The 5,040-nt window shown below is 38.8% G+C and overlaps 1 long non-coding RNA gene across 1 annotated transcript; it reads right to left on the bottom strand.

Moving 5' to 3' along the window:
• Window positions 1-1,498: 1,498 nt before the first annotated feature.
• LOC130237597 (uncharacterized) lies at window positions 1,499-2,376 on the bottom strand. The gene is made up of 3 exons (XR_008838558.1): window positions 2,285-2,376; window positions 1,678-1,755; window positions 1,499-1,580 (listed from the first exon to the last, which is right to left on the bottom strand). It is a non-coding gene; the product is annotated as an uncharacterized LOC130237597 (long non-coding RNA).
• Window positions 2,377-5,040: the final 2,664 nt, after the last annotated feature.

The following is a 5,040-nucleotide window of genomic DNA, read 5'->3' as shown; positions in this document are numbered from 1 at the left end:
CACTCGTTGCTGAGGTGTGTGATTCCTCTTTTTCTCCATGTGGTGCATTCCAGTCTGCAAAATACAATAGAAAAATGTCAAGTCATTAATTTATTTTAATACTATTCTTTGGAAGTTTTATCTGCCATTGTCTCCAGTCTGGTTCTGTTCTAACACTAACAAATGATATTTCACAGCTATAAGTAAATACTCTACAAGATGACAGGCAATCTATAAACTTAGAATAGACAAATGTGTTACAATTAATAGTAAAACTGTCAAAAACAAATAACAATAAATAGCTAAAATGTTGTACAGGCCGACAGCATAAACTACAAATAAATAATACAACAGCCAGGTAATCTATCCGATCTGCAGTAATATTCAATATGTGTTAAAGCTGACAGCATACAAATACAGTATAACAGATCAGTTTATCTGACGATATAACAAATAACAATCTGCAAATGTTAAATTAGATCGCAATATACAAATGAAGCATACAAACAAACAGAAAATACTGTATCTATCTGTGTGTATCTGAAGAAAATTCCAGACCATCACTTACTGTTACAGTAAGATCAGATTCTTCACCCACTGAAGCACCACGAGCACCCTCACCTGAGTCTAATTAGACACACCTGACAATCATCACCCTCATCATCACAGCACTATAAAGACTCACATTCACTCAGTGTTCGGCATCTTCGCTAGTAAAGAAAGGACTGAACTGCCCATACACTGTCAGTGTTGATTCTTAGATACCAGTTTACTTACATCTCCTGTGTCTTCCATGTCTTTCCTAGTGTGGGTGTCTCCTGGTTCCTCATCAGGTTTTCAACCTGTTCGCCATCTGTGGTCTCTGTCTCTAAGCCTGTACAGTCAAATATCCAGTTTATGTTCATGGACTATTATCTGCATCAATATGCTTCCTGCTTCTACTCACCGGCCATCCTGTAAATAAACTTTGTTTATATTAATTGCCTAAATCCCGTCCCTTCTGTGACACTGTAAATATTAAAGTATATAATTTAAAATGTTTTGTGAAGTTAATTTGATTCAACTTAATGTAAGGCAGTACCTGATTTATTACGATGCACTTGTCATTACTGACGTGTGTTTCCCTGTTCCTCCACATGCTCCATGCCAATCTGTCAAAGAGAAAGATATCAGGTCTTTAATTAATCTCAATACATTTCTTTTGAAACTAACTCTGTTGTTCAGTTTGTTCAAGCAGTTCTACCTGCTTCCTAAGCTCCAGGTCTTCAAGTATTTCTCCACTGTTCCCCTTGTAAGTCTCCTTCTTCTGCTTCACTCCAACCTGCAAAAGACAAAGACAGCCCCAACAAAGCCCTGCCTGCTGTTCTCCACCGGTGCTCTTGTCAGATTCCCCCACTTCTGCCTGCTCTCTATCCACTACTTGAAAAAACCTGACACAGACAAGGCCTAGTTAACCATCTATACCAACCACCACTCCTGTATCTTGGAAGGACGTCCATCCATCCACTCATTAATCTGACTTTCTGAAGTTCCTGACCATCAATTTCCAGTCATTTTTGAGGTGTGTGATTCCTCTTTTTCTCCATGTGCTCCATTCCAATCTGCAAAATACAATAGAAAGATATCAAGTCTTTAATTAATCTCTATACATTTCTTTGGAGACTAACTCCATTGTTTAATCTGTTCAAGGAGTACTACCTGCTTCCTGAGCTCCAGGTCTTTCAGTATATCTCCACCATTTCCATTGTGAGTCTCCTTCTTCTGCTCCAATCCAAGCTGCAAAAGACAAAAGCTGCGTCCCAAATGGCACACTATACACTAAGAACTTAGACACTATGTACTTATGCACTTACACACTCAGTATAGTATATGGATGTAGTGTTGTCCCAAATAAAACACTACTATTTACATTTATTAACCGCAAATTCAAACCGTTTCCCAGATGATGTTTGACGGTTGCCAAATTAGTGAAACAAATGACCAAACTATCAAATAATACTTGCCATGAGTATAACCGCATTCACCATCAGGAAGCAGCATAATCACTCTCAGAGGAGAATTTTGCTTTCATAATCCATAATAAAGTAATCAAACTTAAGCACCTGACAGCTCAACCCCTTCCACTACGTGATCAAAACTGCGCTGTTAAGTCTGTGAATGGTCCAACAGTTTAACGGTTAAATTAGTGCATCATGCGGGAATTTATAGTGCGCTTAAAGAGCAATCTTTTTTGAACGCACTACTTACACTATTTATACTACAAAATGGAACAGAATAGTGTATAAGTATGTGATTTGGGACGCACCTAAAGACAGCACTGATAGAGTCCTGCTGTTCTCCAGCATTTTTAAGATAAATGTCCATCGATGCTCTTGTGAGTCTCCCTCTTCTGCCTGCTCTCTTCCATTACCTGAAAAAGAAAAACTGGACACCTTCGCTAGTAAAGAAAGGACTGAACTGCCTATACACTGTCAGTGTTGATTCTTAGATACCAGTTTACTTACATCTCCTGTGTCTTCCATGTCTCTCCTAATGTGGTGTCTCCTGGTTCCTCGTCAGGTCTTCATCCTGTTCGCCATCTGTGGTCTCTGTCTCTAAGCCTGCACAGTCAAATATCCAGTTTATGTTCATGGACTATTATCTGCATCAATATGCTTCCTGCTTCTACTCACCTGCCATCCTGTAAATAAACCTTGTTTATAATAATTGCCTGAATCCCGTCCCTTCTGTGACACTGTAAAAATTAAAGTATATAATTTTAAAATGTTTTATGAAGTTAATTTGATTCAACTTAATGTAAGGCAGTTCCTGATTTATTACGATGCACTTTTCATTACTGACGTGTGTTTCCCTGTTCCTCCACATGCTCCATGCCAATCTGCCAAAGAGAAAGATACCAAAGTCTTTAATTAATCTCAATACATTTCTTTGGAAATTAACTCTGTTCGGTCTGTTCAAGCAGTTTTACCTGTTTGCTGAGCTCCAGGTCTTCCAGTATATCTCCACTGTTCGCCTTGCGAGTCTCAGGGGTGTTGCTGTACATGAAACTGTACTAGGGCATGGGCCCACCCTCAATCCCACCGACCCAATAATTATATTACAGATAAATAAAAGTATTATTATTATAAAAGTATTACTATTATACAAATATTATTCTAAATAAATAACAGAAATCGATCCAATGCAAAGACACAACTGGAGTGATTTAAGATCTTCTAAACAAATCTTTTGCATGAATTTTTATTTCATATGAGAATTCTAGAGAACACAAAACAAAAATGTTTAGAATTATCTTTTGTCTGAGATCCGAGTCTGATAGCGGACAAATAAAGTTATTAAGTCTAACTTCCCTGACTCATCATCTCTTTTTTGTGCTTCATCTTACAGGAGCCATGTTTAGTCAAAATATGATCATAATCATATTCCTAAAACATTAGTTTTGCAGACAGGTGCGAATTTACACCAGGAGCAAAAGCAGCGGTGCGTGAGGCGCACAAGAATGGTTTTCTGCACACATGCGTCAGTTGGTTTTTGATTAAACTACGTAGCTTTATTTACTACATTGCCCCATTTACTGGGGCATGTGCCCCTGTAAATAGGGTCTAGCGATACCCCTGGTGAGTCTCCTGCTCCTGATGCTCTTCTGAGTCTCCCTTTTCTGCCTGTTATGTGTTCATTAACTACAATTTAAATTACTGCCACAAAGAAGACCTCTATCTAACAATCTATGCCCACCTCCACCCCCTTCCTCTTGGAAGGACATCTATTTACCATCCGACCAGCCATCCATTTATTCATTAATCTATTCATCCATCAATCCAAAAAATACCTAACCAGAGCATCAGTTTGCAGTCATTGCTGAGGTGTGATTCCCATTTCTCCACATGCCCCAGTCTAATCTGCAAAAGACAAAAACAAGACTAACAGAGCTCTACATGCTGGCTGATCTCCAGAAATAAACAAAGTGTTCTCCATTGTTCTTCAGATAAATATTCACCGTTCCGCTTGTGAGTCTCCCTCTTCTGCCTGTTGTGGTTCCATTACCTACAATGTAAATAACAGCCACAGAGAAGACATCTATCTAACAATCTATGCCCACCGCCACCCCCTTCCTCTTGGAAGGACATCCATCTATGCATCCATGCATGTGTTTCCCTGTTCCTCCACATGCTCTATGCCAATCTGTCAAAGAGAAAGATATCAAGTCTTTAATTAATCTCTATACATTTCTTTGGAAACTAACTCCATTATTTAATCTGTTCAAGCAGTTCTACCTGCTTCCTGAGCTCCAGGTCTTTCAGTATATCTCCACCATTTCCATTGTGAGTCTCCTTCTTCTGCTCCAATCCAAGCTGCAAAAGACAAAAGCTGCGTCCCAAATGGCAAACTATACACTAAGAACTTAGACACTATGTACTTATGCACTTACACACTCAGTATAGTATATGGATGTAGTGTTGTCCCAAATAAAACACTACTATTTACATTTATTAACCGCAAATTCAAACCGTTTCCCAGATGATGTTTGACGGTTGCCAAATTAGTGAAACAAATGACCAAACTATCAAATAATACTTGCCATGAGTATAACCGCATTCACCATCAGGAAGCAGCATAATCACTCTCAGAGGAGAATTTTGCTTTCATAATCCATAATAAAGTAATCAAACTTAAGCGCCTGACAGCTCTACCCCTTCCACTACATGATCAAAACTGCGCTGTTAAGTGTGTGAATGGTCCAACAGTTTAACGGTTAAATAAGTGCATCATGCGGGAATTTAAAGTGCGCTTAAAGAGCGATCGTTTTGAACGCACTACTTACACTATTTATACTACAAAATGGAACACAATAGTGTATAAGTATGTGATTTGGGACGCACCTAAAGACAGCACTGATAGAGTTCTGCTGTTCTCTAGCATTTTTTAGATAAATGTCCATCGATGCTCTTGTGAGTCTCTCTCTTCTGCCTGCTCTCTCTCCATTACCTGAAAAAGAAAAACTGGACACAGACAAGGCCTAATTACTACCTATACCAACCACCACTCCTTCATCTTGGAAGG

Source organism: Danio aesculapii, chromosome 2 (assembly GCF_903798145.1).
Source record: "Danio aesculapii chromosome 2, fDanAes4.1, whole genome shotgun sequence".
NCBI classification, from domain to species: Eukaryota; Metazoa; Chordata; class Actinopteri; order Cypriniformes; family Danionidae; genus Danio; species Danio aesculapii.
Note: the sequence above shows the minus strand (reverse complement) of the source record. Positions and strands in the feature narration are given on the sequence as shown.